The sequence below is a fragment of the Marmota marmota genome, unplaced genomic scaffold (genome assembly GCF_001458135.2).
Source record: "Marmota marmota marmota unplaced genomic scaffold, marMar, whole genome shotgun sequence".
NCBI classification, from domain to species: domain Eukaryota; kingdom Metazoa; phylum Chordata; class Mammalia; order Rodentia; family Sciuridae; genus Marmota; species Marmota marmota.
Window position 1 is genome coordinate 47314969 of NW_025999977.1, and position 17435 is coordinate 47332403.

Genomic DNA, 17435 nt, shown 5'->3' on the forward strand with positions numbered 1-17435 from the left:
TAATTTTTGTTATCCTGTGGTGTGAGGCTAGGGTTGAACTTAAGTTTTTCTATATGGTATGGATAATCAATTTTTTAGGACCATATGTAAAAAATACATTATTTTCCTCCTTTGGATTAACTTGGTACCTTTGTCAAAAATTAATAGATTACATATGTGTGAGTGTATTTCTGACTTACTGATATATTTTTGTACTTATGCTGATAGCAATATTCTTTTGATTATGGTAGCTTCATAGTGCAACCAGTAGAGTAAGTCCTCCAACTTTTTTTTACTTTCTCTCTATCCCTCTCCCTTCCTTGCTTGTTCTTTCTTTCTTTCTTTCTTTCCTTCTTTCTTTCTTTCGTTTGGGACTTTTCTAGATATTCCATTATCTCATGGCAATTTATTCTAATGCATTAACTTTATGGCCAAAAACATATCCTGTGTGATTTCAGTTCCCTTAAATTTATTTTGATTTGTTTCATAACCCTGTATATACTAAATATTCCATGTGAACTTCAAAACAGCATGCATTCTTTAACTGTTGGCTATCATTCCCTGTGTTAATTATGGTCACATGTACTTATTTTTATTTCAATTTGTTCTATCAATATCTGAAAAAGGGTCTTAAAACTCTCCAACTCTAAATTCTAATTAATAATAACAATTGTTTTATCACACTTCATTTTATTTTATTTTTTATTACTTGGGATTGAACCCAGGACTCTTTGTATGCAAGACAAGTGTTCTACCACTGAACTACATATTCAACTGTGTTACAGATTTTAAAGCTCTTTTATCAAGTCATGCTTATTTAATAACCCTATCACCTTCTTAAGGAATTGGTCCTTTTTTCATAAAGAGAAAATAAAATTTCTCTCCTTATTTCTAGTAGAGATACTATTCTTGATGCCCATTTTTTTGTGATTAGTATGTTTTCACCAGCTTTATGTTTATCATTTTCATGTTAGATCTCCTCCCCCTCTTCTTTCAACCTATGTCTTTATATTCAAAATGAACAAGTTTGATTCATCTCTCTGTGTGTATAAGCACAAGTACACAAATATCATTCTCTGAAATACCTTTTTGAAAATACGTTTTCTTCTATATTCCTTCCCACAGGTTCTGGTGTTTCTAGAGTATCATTTACTTCAGTCTGAAAAACAACTTTAAGTATTTCTCATAGCTCAGGTCTGCAGGAAAACAATAAGTAATGGTCTATTTGAAGTGGTCATTATGTTGAGTCAGTTTTGAAGGATATTTTTGTTTACAAATTATATTCCAAAATAAATATTATGATTCTAAAGTGACCTTTTTTACTGTCATCCTTTTAAATCTATTTTATTATGCTCTGATGAGAAGCCAAGTGTCATTTTTATTTTTGTTCTCATTTACATAGTGTAGCACTCCCCATGATAGTTGTTTTAAAGATTTTGTGTTGAACTTTATTTTCCAACTGTTTGACTATGATCTTCCTTGGTATTGTTTTCATATTCGTGCCATGCAGTGTTCAAGTATCTACTTGGGCCTGTGGGTTGATATCTATTATCAATTTTAGATAACTGTGGCTGTTACATCTTCACTATTTATTTTTTCCATTTTATTTTTTCTTTCGTCCTTGACTTTAATCAAACCCAAATTAGAGGATTTTATATTATCCCACACATTCTAGATGTCATAATTCATTTCTTCAATCATTTTCTTTTTGTGCTTTTTTTATTTGGATAATTTCTGTTGCCCTGTCTTTAAGTTTACTATCCTTCTCATTCTAGTGGGTCTAGACTATTCTTAATGTTATAATGTTAGTGAATAAATTATTCAATTCTGACATAATATTTTTAATCCTTACATTTCCATTTGATTTTATTTAACTTCTATTTCCCACCTTAAATTTGACATATGCTTCTGTAGATTTGCTTTTTCCTGTATATCTGTAAATAAATATCTTTAGAACAACAGCTGTTCTAAATAATAATGATATCATAAAGAGTATTTATGATAACACAAGTCATCTGTGTTTGCTTCTACTTTTCTATCTTTATTTCTCTTAACACATTACCCTGCTTCTTTGAGTTTGTATAACACTTTTATTGTATGACGAATATCGTGTATAAAAGACCAATAGAGTCAGTAACATTTGCCCCAGAAAAGTGTATGCTCTCCCTCTGTCTATTCATAGTGTGTTTGTATGCATGATGGGAGGCAGGGGAGGCTAAGACAATCTAGTTGATCTGCATCTGGATTTTGTTGCAGATTTGGTTACACAGTTTTCTACTAGCTTCAAATGATGGGAAGTCAGGATCAGGACTTTGTCTTCAATATGACATGGAATCTGAGCATGTTCAGCCTCTGAAGACACTTGAAGCTTTATAATCCAGGCTTCATATTTCTAAACCAGAAGGGTCTCTCCTTATTTTAAAACTGGTTTGCTACTTTCTAAGTCACTTATTTCTCTATTATTCTGGGCTCCTGTTCTGGAGTTTTGTGCCTTAACATATCCATTCTGCCTTGATTCCCTCCTTACAGCCTTCAGTGACCTCTGTAGTGCTCCCTGTGAGGCCTGTTTCACTGCGGAAGGGGCTCTCTCAGCTGTCCTGCCCCACTCACAGTTTTCTCAAGTCCTCTACCTTGCACTTAATAAAAGCTCTGTATTCTCTGGAGAAATCTTATTGTCCGCCTACTTGAACCCTCAGCCTTTGTGAACTATCATACATGAGGATTAAAGTTTGTGCCACTAGGAATCTTATTCAGTTCTTGTGACACTCGGCTAACCTTCAGCCTTCTGTGTCTCTGTTCTCCATGAATGCACATAGGAAAGGCTGGTGGGTAGATAGAGACTTGTTCTCTGACTGGAGTTCAAAGTTTAAGTTTTTCAGTCTATGTGCCAGGCCACATGTAGCATGTCTCCATTAAGAGTTCATTATATTTCTTGCTTCTCTTCATTTGTGTTTATAGTGTCTTCATGTCCCCTTCTACCATTCTACCAAGTCATAGGGTAGCCATGACTTTCCTCTCTCCTAGCTAAGGCTTATCTCTTTATGGAATTTGGCTCCTTTGTATTCCTAGCTTGTTTCTAGGCTTTAAATAACTATGGTTGTATGACTTTTCTGTTTTGTGTTTTGTTTTGTTTTTCCCTTTGTTAGGGTAGAAATAGTGGCCTCTTGAAAATTTCTACATCCTAAACAGAACTTAAAATTTCCATTTCAACCATTGTCTTATATTCCCAGAAGTAATCTTTTAAAATATATCTTATTTTGTTATCCTCTGAAAAGTCCCTTCAGTGGCTACTTAATGCTCACAAACTCCTTGGCATGGCTGGCAAGACCTTCCATCAATGAGATCACACTCCTCTCTTCAACTTTATTTACACTTTATGTCTTAGCAATACTGAATTATTTCTAGATTTCATTTATTCATCATGCTGTTTTTATACTTGTGATGTTATTTCTTCTTCTCTGAATTAATTCTTAATCATTATTCAACACAAAGATCCAGTTAACAGTTTCACCAGGAAGAATCTGACATATCACTTTCCCCTGCCCCTGAGAAGGGTTAGCTGCTCATCTTGGTCCTTCTAACACCTGTAGATACTGCAGCAATGATAGCTAATGTGGAGTTATCTCTTTAAGCTCTTCATCTTTACTACAGGACACGTCCATTTAGACAAGGGCCAATCACTACGACATACCCAATATAAAAAAGTTAGTTCATTGTCTATTTCCTTAATAAATGAACAAAAACAAATAAAACCATCTTTTTACCTACCCCAAATATTTTAGCTCCTAACAAGAAACATTACCCTAAAACTGTGTATATAAAAGTGACAAAGCAGACCAAACCCATTCCCTCAAGGGTTTTAAAGGTAATTTTTACTTATGAAAAAAGAAAATTGGACACTGAAAATTCTGAATTCTGCCACTGATTTGACAAAAAACCATAAAATAGGGAATATTTAGGGGTCAAAAATTACACTAAGGAAAATTCAACAATATATTTTTCTATGTTTGGTCTATACCTTACCTTTTCTCATATCCACCCTTGTCAGATTCCCATAAGCCTCATTTGCCAGCCACATTAAGCCATTATCACCTGGATTGAAATGTTACATGCTTTCAGTTTGCAGGTCATTTCACCTATAAGTGAATCACTAATCAATTATAAGATAGTCTTCCCTCAAGCATTATGTCCTTTGACTGCTATCTTCCAAGTACAGGTAATCATTCAACTCTTTAATCTGCATCACTTAATTATAGATGTTTGAACTTGAGCTCAAGACTCTGTATTAGTCTGTTTTCTTTACTATATTTCTATATTATCCACAGTTTTTGCCTGTTCACAATATTTCGTAATGAAATAAAATATCATTCTGCCTGTCATGCAAAAGCTGAAAGCCTCAGGAAGCCCTGGCCACAATTGAGAGAAGACACAAGGGATCCCTATGGTTCAGCAGGCAATGTGCAGGCTAGAGAAAAGAGGACATATTGGCCATAATTTGTAAGTAGAGCTAAAATACTTGCTCGGGGATTAGAAGGGAGAAGTTAGTGGTAACAGAAAAAGAAAAAGTCAAAAGAAACTCCAGGCTTTCAGCAGCTGTTGGGACAATATCATTGAGACTGGGAGCACTAGGGGAGAAGTAACCCTAGAGGGAAAAATAAGAGTTCAGTTTGGGGTTTGTTAAGTTTCAACTATTTATTAAGTAGCCAGAGGAGATGTTATATAACAATTGGATACACTACTTTTGCAATCAGGTCTGAAAATATACAGTTTTGGAAGTTACAAGCATATAAACAAGATGTGTAGACACCTTTGATGCACTAAATTCTCTAGGCTTTAGGAGGAAGACATTGCATTTACTTGTTTTTATTATTTTTGCTTTGATTTTTCAGATTAATCATAAGTCATATAATTTTGCATTTAGTTTTATAATACAGCAGAATAGTTCTAAAGTGACTGAGCATGTTAAGCCTTTTTAAAATCTTAGTTCTGGAGATCAAATCCAGGGTTTTGCTCATGCTAGATACACACTCTGCCAGTTAGTTGCCACATTCCCCAGCCTATGTTAAGTTCATTTTAGTCCATCTGTTATACATAAGAACATAAAGAAGGTTTATAGTTGGCTAGAAAACTAGAAATAGGATATTAGAACCAGAGGAAAAAAGATCACAATTATCCTGGACTAACTACATTTGAAATGCTTTTCCAGGATGCCAGGGCAAAATGAACCTAGATTTGTCATCTGAAAGGAATCATTTCAACAGAGAAGACAGACAATAGTTATGTTTTGTCTTGTGTATGGATCTCTAAATTCTAAAGGTAAATTCTCATGTGACTTTATTAGGAAACAGTGAGTGGTGTAATAAAGCAATTAAGACTATTTGAACAACAAATGCAAAAGCAAAATTTTTTTTAAAAAAATGACTGTTATCATCATTCTTTCACCTTAAAACTCGCAAACAAAATTGAAGAATTTATAAGCTGATGAAGATCCTGCTTGTAAAAGATGTCAGCAGATAGTAGCAATGCTAAGCTAAGTAGCAACTAGTGTGCACCCAGTTCATTGTCATAAACGTTTATGGAGCATGAGCATGACATATCTTTTTAGTCAGAGCACTGTCCAAAAAACCTTGTTAATGCAGATTTCTCCTGTAATTTCACTGCTTTAAGAAGCTGAAATAAAACAGGATGGGAAAGGCAGCGGAGCACAACAGACACTAGTATGGCAATATGTAAATCAATGGATGTGTAACTGATGTGATTCTGCAATCTGTGTATGGGGTGAAGGTGGGAGTTCATAACCCACTTGAATCAAAGTGTGGAATATGATATGTCAAGAAATTTGTAATGTTTTGAACAACCAACAATAAAAAATTAAAAAAAAAAAACAGGAAAGAGAAGATGCACATCTCAGTCATCTTGAATTTCCATTAAATATTTTGGAGTGACTAGTGTGTATCAGGTACCATCTCTCCATACCTGGGGATCCAAAGGAGCACTCAAAGCTTACACTGTTTAGAGACAGAAAGAAAATGAAAATTAAGTTACAACTCTAACAGAAAATGGAAAAGTAGTTAAACTAACTAGTCTATTAATTAAAATAGAAGATTATCTTCTAGACAAAGATCAGCAAACTTTTTGACGTAAGGTTCATATATTCAATATTTTAAGCTTTGCAATCACATAGTCTATTAAAATTGTACCACAGTGCCAGGAATGCAGGCACTAATGAGACTAAAACAAAAACATGGCTGTGTACCAGTAAAATATTTTATGGACACAAAGATGAACTTCAAATAATTTTAATGTAATGAAATGATAAAGGCTTTTGATTTTTCTTTTTTATTTTATTTAGGATGTAAAACCTATTCATAGCTCACAGACCCTGCAAAAGTAAGATGGGGTGCTGAATTTGGCCCTTAGACCATTGTTTAAATACAATTGCTCTAAATTAACTTGACAATTTCACTTCAGATGCAGAACCCATGGCAAAAATTAAAAAAAAGAAAAAGAAAGAAAGAAATAAAAATTTGAGACCACTTGTTCAAAAATTAAAACTTAAAGGCAATAATAACTGGGCATTAAACCAAGGGTGGAATCCTTTTGAGCAAAGGGCCCTGGTTTTACATCTATGAAGCCAGCTTAGATATGCATTTATATCTTAATTGCATTTATAGCTTCCTAGATATGAACTGATTGACAAGAAAAGTATTTTAGTCCAATATTTCTAGCACCAAGCATTCATTTTAATTCTGTACTTCTAGAATCTAAACATAGTACCTGGCACAAAGCAAATATTCAAGCTAAAGCTAGGAGAATGAGTATAGAATGATAAATTACTGCAGTTGAGTGTTTTGTGTGTTTTGCTTCCTGAATCACAAAGAAACAACAGCAGGCCAGGTCACCCAACATTCCTTTGATATGTTTTCTGCTTTAGAAAAGTTTAATTCTTCCCTGCAGTACGAAGCACAGCTTTATGTCTTCTCTCACCTAGTTCTTCTTCCTCCAGGCACAATAATTCAGTTTCAATTGTGCCAAATTATCTCAGCTCTTTCCTCTTCCTGGAAAGACTTTCACCACTTCCACAAAATGATCTTTTCTTTCCTTCAAAATTTTGTCATTCTGTTTTGGAAGCATGTTCTCTCACACTGGCCACTTGCTAGGTGGCGTGCCTTCCCTGCTCACTATAAAACCTCCAGTTCTAAGGCAGAGTACTAATTAGCAAACAATGTGACTTTCTTTTCACTTGCTGCTCCAAGAGACCTGAGCTAATTCCTTGGAGCAGGGTCCCTAGAGCACTCACGTCTGTCCTTAAGTCTTGGAATACAATAGGCACTCAGTAAATGTTCAATAAATCAATGAGGGACTTAGTAAACATAATGGGGCAGGTCTTTTAAAGACTCATTGTCCTTGGGCTAGTAGAACCCAGTCAAACAATTGTCAGGCCTTCACTCAGAAGAATGGTGGCATACACAGCTCCCTGACATAGTATGGTCAGCAGGGAGTGTGACTTCAAATGGATGAGGAAGGCAGCTGTGGCCACCCAGTGGTCACTGTTACAGTTCTCAACAGTCTCAGCAACTGCAAGGATATGGTATGCATTTGAATTTCTCCCCTTTTATCCTTGGTTCATTCACTCAACAAATATTTATTAGGTCCCCAGACACTTCTAGTGTGGAGGATACATCAGTGAACAAAAAATGTCCCCTTACTCATTCAGCTTGCTCCCTAGTGACAGAAATAGACAGTAAATTACCAACTGTGTGTCCAACACTAAAAAACAAGATACATGCCAGATGATAATAAAGATTATGAAATGAGGGACCTGAGGTTGGGGACAGTTCAGGGTAGTCAGGGGAGGCTACTCTAACCAGCTCTGATTGATTACAATTGAGCGGAGACCTGAAGGAAGTATGGGAGTGATCCCTTGGAGCTGCTGGAGGAGGGACCCTATGGGCAGAGGGAAGTACGCCAAAGCACCAGCCAGGAAGACAGCAACAGGGGCCAGTGTGGAGCCAGCAGCCAAGAGGACTGGAGAAAAAGAGGTCAATATCTAGTTGGGGTGAGATCTGGAGGTCTTTAAAGGCCAAGATTGGACTTTGGACTTGTTCTTAATTCACTCAACTCTGTTGTTTTATTTTTTCATAAAAATATCATAATAATCTTGTGATTTTGGACAATATTAATTCCAAGTCTAGACATTGTTTACTTATCTTCCCATCTTCAGATTTTCACCATTTTTAATATTTGCAAATATGAATATGAGCCAAGTCGTAGAAAACGTGTAATTTTTCCTGATGCTCTTCTAGAGAAACTCTCATCTAAGAACTCACAGATGAATTCCTCAAATACTTCCCAGAGAGTATCTATGGTATGGCTTGTTATCAAATAGATTCAGAGAACAGTGAAATTATAACCTTCAAAACTGATCTCCATGAAACATAATTCAGACATTAATGGGCTGTTGCAATTGTGGCCAACATTAGAGGGGTTTCCTAGAAAAATCCTGCTGTACATTGTTACTACCTAAAATAGACTGACATTCATATTATGCATTTATATATAAGCAATTCTATATTTAAGTAGTAATTCTGCTAAGGATTCAATCCCTGTTCCACTATATTATGAGAACTATGAGAGAGAAATAGCTTTATAAATCATAGAGTACCTCTCTCTTTGGATGCAGAGTGCCTGACATCAAGATTCTAGGCTTGTGACTGTATTTCATTTTTAGAAGATTTTTCTCCTCCAGTTATATTCTTAGGAATATCAATATCACTCAGCTCATAGTATGATTAGGAGGGTAAAATATGTCCAAGACATAGTAGACAATATACATGTGATTCGATAATATATGATTATGTGCTAAAGTCTAAAAATATTATTGATCATATAAATCAAAAACAATATAGTAATTTACTTTCAAATTAAAATTAATTCCATTTAAAACACTTCCCAATTTCTAAACTCCCAAATCAATAAAATCATCAACCACTTTAGAAAACTTTTTCCATAGTTTAGGAATGAATGATATTGATATAGTCTCAAGACAGCAATTTTATCATACTTAGTGATTCATGAAAACATTTTCTGTCTTTTGTCCATGTAATTGGGGGGCAGGGCGTGGAGTGTTATAGCTATTCCTGCATACCCACACGTCCATGGATCTCTTGAAGAGGAGAAAGCAATCATATGAGATCCAGCATAGTTGGAAAAGGTGGCAGTTACAGAATCTGAGACTCTGTGATTTCTTTATTCTTATAGTTTTTCAAAGCAGCAAAGAGCTCAGAAACATATCCTGCTACAAAATACAGCATGGAAATAAATTTCAATGCATATTATAGTTCTTCCTTATAGTTGAAAAGAAGCTTTAAGGATAAAAGCATGGGCCTCTGTGATAAGGCTTTTTGAACCTTTGCAGGAGACCAGGAGGAACTCTCCAAGGCCTGGGGCTGACAACTTGACTTTTTTCCTGGAGTGTGACTAGTGCAGAATTAGAGTTCACTTTGGAGTCAATGTATACCAAATGCTTCCCACAAAAGTTTGGAAAATAATAAATGACTCCCAAAAGGCAGACACTTAGCAGTATGTTTGGCCTTGAAATCTTGTTGAGGCATGCAATTTGTAAATAAAAATTTGCAAATTTGCCTTATTTATTTGTTTATTTGCTAATTACCAACTGTGTGTCCAACACTAAAAAAAAAAAATTGCAGAAACCAGAGAACAAGAAGAAAATGTCTCTGCAGACATGAATTTTGTAAACGTTCACCAAGCTCCTGCTCTATGTCACTAGAAGGGACAAAAGTCATTTCTATAATCGAACAGAGAAATGGCACTAGCAGTTATTGGGCATCTTTGTTGACTTATGTTTTGTGTATCACTCCCAAAGAAAGAAAATCAGCATGGGATTAAGGGCTATGATTACCCTTTATAACAGTTAGGGGTAGCAAACTATAGCCCACAGGCCAACCCAGTTCACCCTATGATTTTGGAAACAACGGTATATCAAAACACAGCAAACTCACTTGTTTATCCATTCTCTATGGCTGTTTTCACCCAGTACAGTAGAGTTGAGTAATTGCAACAAAGATTGCATAGCCAGCAAAGGCTGAAATAGGCTGAAAACTCTGCAGACAGAGTTTTCTGCATTCAGTTCCAGAAGAGTACCTGGCATGTAAGTATTTAATAACTTTGTTAAATGAATGAATGGATGGATATATAAATATGTGAATAAATTATTTTACTTACTCTTCATAACAACTCAATTTCAACTAAATTTTAAGTTGTAGAACAGAGATTTAAACTGAGTTCAGTGACCTCCAAACTCATGTCTCATCTACTATGCCAAATTTCCTTCCTAAAATTATTCATATGTTTAGCACTTTACTATTTATGAGATATTTTTATTTTGTTCTTATTTGACCTTAGTGACAACCTTCTTAAAGAAGTATTATCATTGCCAATCCATTTTTCAATTAAAAAAAAACAGGCTTAGAAGGTGAAGCATTCCATCCAGCAACACTGAACTGGTAGAAAAAAAGAGTATAGACAAGGCCCTAGGGATGCCACTTGCCTTTACCATGTGGAAGGGACATGTGTATCTTCATTTATCATCCTTGCTCCTAAAGGTGTGATATATAGGGTGCTATGAAGGTCATCTTATATATCTTTATATCCTCAGTGCCTAACATAGTTTGTGACTCATGATGAACACTCTATAAACAGTTCCCAAGTAAATGTAATTCATTTTTCCACTTCACAGAAGATCACTACATCAGTCCAACTCTTGTGCAAGGTTGACACAAGGTCAGAAAAGAGGCTCATGGCCCAGCTCATAGCCTGGCTGAGCTCTGCCTCACAGATTCCAACATGCAGGGCACAATCTCTTCTCCCCAACTTCAAGTTTATTGTCTAAGACAAACCACAAAAATAAGGAGATTATTTTCTACTTTAAAAAAATACTCAAATCTTATGTGAATTTCCCTACTGGTGTAAAATGATTTCCCTTCAAGTTGCACATACAGCAGCTGCCTCATTTTTATAGATCTGCACTGTGTGTAGGTACACTAGCCTCCCTCTAAGAAGCATGAGACACTCTTCAAACATTAAGATGACAATAAGGGATGAAATGTTTGTTATAACTTTCCTTTTTTAAAATTGCTATAGAGTTTGCGGGAAACGTGATTAATAGCATAAAAATTGCTTCTATCTTTGGCTAACTAGCATCCGGCAATGAATCAACTCATCACAACTAAAGATAACATGTACTCTTCGCTTGCTCAAATTTCTTAAAGATGACATGATTGCAAGTGGAAATATTCCAAATTCTGAAATATTTACACAGCAGTAAAAACAATTAGGACCCAACAGGCGAGCAGGGACAGTATTGTTCTGGACAGAAAGACAGACATGAGAAATGTGTGCAGACAGACACATAGATATATGAACCTTTCTGAAGGGGTCTGGGACCTTTCCCAAGAGAGACATGTCTTCTTTTAGAGTGATTGATTCAAAGTTCTTTCCTATTTCTGAGATTTCTGTTTGCTCTTTAGTTTGGGATTATATGATTAAAGTGAGAAATATCTGTTCTGGACATTGGTCATGTGTCACTTAATTCATCTCTCTCTGATTTTTCTGAACTTGTAGCTTTTTTCAAGTGTGAAAAATTATATTATTAGAATATACTAAAATATTTAAGATTAAAAGTATTGACAGAGATGAAAGAAACAAATGTCAAATATATGCCATTTTCTACAAATCCATTATTGTATTTCAACAATGTGTTTTTACAGTGTCTAATCAGATTGGGCTCCAGGAACTGATTCTAAGATTCCATATTGAATTAATTTACAAAATTTGCATTGAGCCTGCTTCCTGTTCAGCATATCTTCCCATTCCTTCCACATACTGTTATTAACTGGACTAAAAGAATCAAATGATTGAAAGCCAGGCCGTGGTTTACCCCTGTAATCCCAGTGATTTGGAGGCTGAGGCAAGAGGATCACAAGTTGTAGGCCAACCTCAGAAACTCAGCAAAGCCCTCATAACTTAATAAAAACATTTCTAAATAATAAATACTTTCTCACCAATGCAATTAATACCAGTAATTAAAGAGATTATTTGCAAATAGATATGAAGAGGCTTTTGCTTTTGTAAGGTCTGGCTCCCAAAGATACTAGATTTCTTGATATAAGGTGAACTGTGGAATTTATGATTTGTTAGGAGACTTTTCACTTTAAAACAGCAAATCCTGCATTTCTGAGATTGGAGAGTATAACAGAATTAAGAGGAATTGATTATTTTTAATTTTTCAGATTTTTATGATTCAAAAATATCATGATAAGAAAAATGCATCTCAATAATTATTCAAGACAAAAATGAAAAAACTAAGATAATGTTTACCCTAATGTTTTTTATCATTATATCAAACTAGCTCCTTTAGCCAAAGTCTTTATTAAAAACAACAGTACACACTCTTGCTCAAACCTATCCTTGATATTACTAAAGCCCTTTAAATAGAAGAATTGACAAATGGGAATTGTTTATAATTCTAGTTTTATTCAGTAATTTACAGTATTGTCATTATTTGACATTATTATCTTTCTTAATTATTTTTTAGCCCATAGATGACCTAAGGCCACATAAATACAAATGTCTTTCTAGTAAAAATAGCACTTCTTCTCTGGTCATATTTTGGAAAATCCCATGCACTGTAACTTTAAGCACTGGTTCACTACTCAGCTCTCTCTGGGTACTTATGGAAAGTTCCTTAAATCAGTCAGTGGCAGGAAAAGGCTATAGTCAAAGGTTATCTTACCTACCTCAAAATGCAGTGCATCTCTTTGGTCCTAAAATCTACTGACTTTCATTAGAAATCAGAATCATAAAATTTTTTGATTCCGATAACGTGAATTCATGCTAGGATGAGGTAGTTACTTACAGTGATGACCACGGTGGTTCTTATTGGCTTTATGTTAATATCATTACCACTAAAAGCACTTATGATATAATGACTGTGTGCTATCACTCCACTGAATGCTTTGAATGTAATATCTCATTTAATACTTCTAACAACTTGAAAAGTATGACCATTATTCCCCAGATAAGGAAACTGAGACTCTTTAAATGTCAAGGTGATAAAACCAAAACATTTCTTAAATGCAGGTCTGGTGGATTTCATAATCTAAGTTTTTGTTTAGGTTCCCTTTTTGCCCTAATTCTTTACTTCTAATAATATTTAATGTGCAAACAACTACTTGGATGCAAACAGAAATAAAGTACATATAAATGTCATATTTATAATGTGGTTTAAATAGCCTTCCTTCTAACTTTAATCCTTATTTTGAGCTCATCAGCATTCTGCAGCAAAAATATTGGGCCTGGAATTAGGAGAAAGGTGGTCTGGCCTTGACTGTATCAATTTGCTGTGTAATTCATTTAGCTTCCTGAGCAGACTTCAGTGCTGATGTGAAAAATAGTAAGTCTGGATTGTATTATCTGTGAAGTCACCTATCATTTTGAATTTCTATAAGTTGTCCATTGGTTAAGAAAGCCTTTGTTTCTGAAAAGATATACCTTATCTTAATTGCAATGATCATGATTTTTCAAAGTAATGGTATTTTAAGAAATGAGCTTCATCTTAAAAAAATTAAGACTGAAACAGTCAAGTGAATAGTCAAATTAGAATGATAGGAAGCACAATGTCCAGAGCATGTGAAAGAGATTGAATTCAGTACTATTACCAATGCTATCTCAATTCTGAGAAATGTCCTTTTATTGTCATTTTACAGAAAAGGATATTAGGCTCTAAGAAATAAGATTTCTTATCTGAGACTATGCAGCTATAAGTGGCACATCAGGGTATTGAACCTAGGTCTGCCTGACATAAAATGGGAGCTAATGTACTGTTTCCCATTGGGTCAGGGTATAATTCTGGCTTTTTTAATACATTGGGAGACCCTCACATACTTCCCATTTTGAGGCGGGGTACTCTTTGGATAGACTGTTTCTCCAAAGAGTAAGACCCTGCTCCAGAATCACAGGCTTTGAGAGGTGGACAAATTTTGGAAGGTCATTTAACCTAATGCTCTGTTGAAAAATGAAGTTAATAGTGAGTGCTCATTCCCATGAAGTAACTTGGGATCCTTTTATCAGAGTGTGTGTTTGAGACATACAATAAATAAGTTTCCCATGGTTTGAATGAAAAGAGCTAAGAGCAGCATAAAACTCATTTCCAAAAAGAGAAATAGTGAGCCCCATTAAAATACAGTGATTAAGAGCTCAAGCCTTGGAGACAGACAGACCTGGGTTCAATCCTTAAACTGACACCTAATAGTTGTGACAAGGCTAGGCATTTACTATAAACTCAACAAGTTTCAGACTCCACATCTATGAAATGGGAATACAGTAATCTACTTCAAAGTATTACTATGAAGATTCAATGTGATATTCCACATAACTTCACAACAGGAACACATGAAAGTAGACAATTATTATTTTCCTCTAAACTAAGGGAGAGAACATGAAACTGTAGCCATTACTTAGTTCTGACATTGAAGATCCCTAGTCTTTCTCCTGTATGCCCTAATGCCATTATAAAGAAATTGTATTTTGCTAAAGACAAATTGTATTCATAATTCAATAACTGACCTACATCTTTTAACTAGTTATTCCAGGTCTGAGTAGCAGTTGCATTAACAATAAAACTTTTACCAGCAAATACACTCATTCCAACCTGCCATTATAGAGCTTTGGCACTCAATATGAATCACAGGCTGGTTGAGGGTACCAGTACAGACCAGGTAGCAACTTATGCAACTTCTAATCAAAAAACATTTGGCAAGAACTGAAAATGTCAGAAAATAAGGAGGGAAGGAAAGAGCATGAGGTAAGACAGGCACTTGAGCCTCAAGTATGAATAAGATGGATGGTTAGCGATAGGGCTGTGCCAGAAATTGGTAGTGTGGATGATTTGTCTTGGATGAGCTTGTCTCAAACAATAATTCTTGTTTATGTGCAATTTTCACACTACTTTTGTTGGAAAATATGAAGTTCCTCAGCATAGGACCTCAAGTTCTTCCAGGGAACAATTATAATAAATAGTTTTAGAACTACAACAAGGTTGGCGCAGATGGGAGCAATCAGAGAACAAGGACAGTGGGCAGCAAAGGGAGAAATGGCACAGGAACAATAAAATCAGATGAATGGAAACACAAAGAGAGAAGGAGATCATCACTGTAGTGTGAGCTCTTCCTTCTGTCCCAGGGAGTGGCCAATGATTTCTAGAGCCTCCCCTCCAACATTTTATCACCTCTTCCTTTTAACCACAAATTAAGAGCATATGGAAGGCAGAGAACACACCTTCCATCCCTGTCTGACCATGTGAACTCAGTAAAATCCTAGTTGAAAGACTGATTAAAATCTGAGTAACCTCTGTAGTGAGGAAGAATCTCAATCACAGTGCAACATTTTCCTACTCCAACTCAACATTACCACATTCTACAAGTTAATGTGGCTGAGTCTTTTTTTTTTCCTATGAGTGTAAACTACTAAGCAATGTTTGTGAACCATCTCTACCGTTCAGGGCGGGTGGCTTCAAAACTAAGTTCTCTGATGCTAATGGTCTCAGTGTCCTATTACTACAAACTAATCTGTTTAATGTTTGAGAGGAAATGCATAAGCTTATGGCCCTTTCCATCTAAACAGTCTGTTAATATATTTATATTTTTTAATTATGGTATTTGCAAGAAAATTGCACATGTGACATCTTTTGGACATAGGAAAGAAGTCTAGCCTAAAATCTGAATGCTAAAATAAAGTAATATGGTATATCAAAAAAGTCATACATGACATCCCAATTCAGGTTATGTCTCAGCTTTAAAATGTCATTTGATACTGAACACATTATTTACCCTTTGTGAACTTCTTTTCTCCATCTGTAAATTAAAAGGGGTTAAAAGAGAGGAACTTCAAAAGCTTCCTCATAGTCCTGAAGCTGAGTCAGGTAATAGTTTAATACGTAACCAAACTTATACCACACACATGTTATAATGCTCCCAAATAAGAAAACATGGAATTACTATTTAAACTGAGCCACTGCAGAAAAAAATTAAGGTGTATATCCGGAAAAAGAGATGACTAATGAAATAATTCACCAATGAAGAAAATGAAAATTAAATTGAATCTGAAGAAATTAATGAGGAAGAAAAAGATTTTGATAGTTTTCCAAAACTAAAGTTAAGCCAAGATGTTCAGTAAGAGTTTAGCAATAGTTAAGATAAAAACTACAGGATTTGAACAAGTTGTTCTAATTTTAGCATCAAATAAAAGCTTAAAATGGAAATTAATGCATTTACTCCCACAAGATGGGGAAATCAAAAAATATACATATACATATATATATATATATAATTTTCAAACAAAGTAATGTTAATTGCAAAACTCTTTAAGTTATTTATGACTGAGAAACGGTCAACACAACACTGACATTTGAACCATTTCCTATAAAGCAATCTAAAAAGATAAAATCCACTCAATTTCCCTAAAATATCCATTTAAACATTTATGTAATAGTCTTGGGAAAATCCTGTATAGTGCTCTTGAATTATCTTAAAAGTTTAATTAACCTTCACATTGCATTGATCCATGGGGAAATGTTTTAGTTTCAACAGGAAACAACATTATAAAATAATTATGGCTCATTTATAGGTTGAAATTTATAAATATCAGAGAATATTATCCTATATATCCACAAAAGGGATAAACTTAGGGCATGAAAACTCCCCTACTTTGTGTTATTCCTTAGGTCACCAAGCTCACCCTATTCTCCTTCCAAAGGGCACACCATATATAAGGCACAATATAAAGCAAGAGTTCTTGGCTACTCTTATTGTTCAAAGTCTTAGTTCTAAACCACACTTTTGAATCCTTTCCTTGCAGTTGATTTCATATTGCCATTTAACATTTGACTACTGATCTGCACATTTCCCCATTTTCATCCATACCTTGCCTTCTGAATTTGTCAGGTACTACCACTATGCTAGCATTCAACTTAGTTTTTCTGAGCAGGGCTTGTCTTATGATGTGAGTCCTCTGACCATCCTGAATTTGCACCCTTAAGGATTCTACTTGGCCCCAAGACTTTCTACCTCAATATGCTATGCAGATGAGGCTGCCATTACTTGCCCTCAGTCTATTTTAAAAAAATATAATATTCTAATGGGTAGTGCTATGGGTTTGGTATAGTTTGCCCTCTGATATTCATGTTGAAATATTATGATATATTAGGGAATGGAACCAGATGTAACCTTCAAGAAGTGGTTAGGGATCTGCCCTCATGAATAAATTACTCAGTTCATGTATTTAATTGATTAATGAGTTAATGGGTTATCTCAGGAGTAAGTTTGCTAACAAATGGAGCTTGTATAGGTGTCTAGCTCTCCCTTCTCTAAACACATGAT